Source organism: Eimeria mitis, genomic scaffold, assembly GCF_000499745.2.
Source record: "Eimeria mitis Houghton genomic scaffold, Emh_scaff2464, whole genome shotgun sequence".
NCBI classification, from domain to species: Eukaryota; Apicomplexa; class Conoidasida; order Eucoccidiorida; family Eimeriidae; genus Eimeria; species Eimeria mitis.
Genome location: NW_013570802.1, coordinates 3910 through 4816, shown reverse-complemented (window position 1 = coordinate 4816; position 907 = coordinate 3910).

The window sequence follows — 907 nt, the reverse complement described above, 5'->3', positions numbered from 1 at the left end:
CGTGAGGGAACGGGATGAGCTAACTTGCTAACAAGCTGGATGCCTCGCTAGCTAGCTGGNGCTAGCTAGCTCGTGAGGGAACGGGATGAGCTAACTTGCTAACAAGCTGGATGCCTCGCTAGCTAGCTGGCTAGCTAGGCGTTTATGTGTCTAGCTAGCTAGCTATATGTTTGGATAGCTAGCTAGCCAACTACCCTTTTACCTCTCCAGCTAGCTAGCTAGCTAGCTAGCTAGCTGAGCAGATTAGGTTTAGACCCGAGGCAAGGAGCCGCGGGCTCCCCGCATGAAGGCAGGCAGCTGGGCGTGCTGCTGCTGCTCCCTAGCCAGCTAGCTAGCCAACCATTTGACTGGGCGGCTAGCTGGGACTTGTTTGTAACCCGACGTAACAGGGGTTGCTGCTGATGTCTCTCTTCTTTCTTTCTCTCTTTTTTTCTTTTTCTGTTTCTCTCTATCTGTCTCTTGTTTATTCTTTAGTGCTGGCTGTCTCCTTTTGCTTGTCTGCGCATAGACAAACCCCAGTAAACCCTAAACCCTAAACCCTAAACCCTAATTTTTAGAACGGGGCTTCCAGCTGTCTTTGTTTGCCTGCATGCTTTTGTTTGTCTTTTGTTTGTTTGTATTTGTATACTATCTATATTTATATTTATTTTTGTGTTTTATGTATATATATATATATATATATATATATGTATATATGTATTATATAAATGTATACAGATATATTTCTATACATAATCCGTATCGGCCTAGCGCTCGATAGAAACCCTAAACCCTAAACCCTAAACCCTAGAAGTAAGTGTATTAGGTTTCGTGGCCTCTAGAGAGTGCCTCGCCGGCTATTTAAATTATTTTAGGGTTTAGGGTTTAGGGTTTAGGGTTTAGATTAGGGTTGCATAGGCGTGTGCTC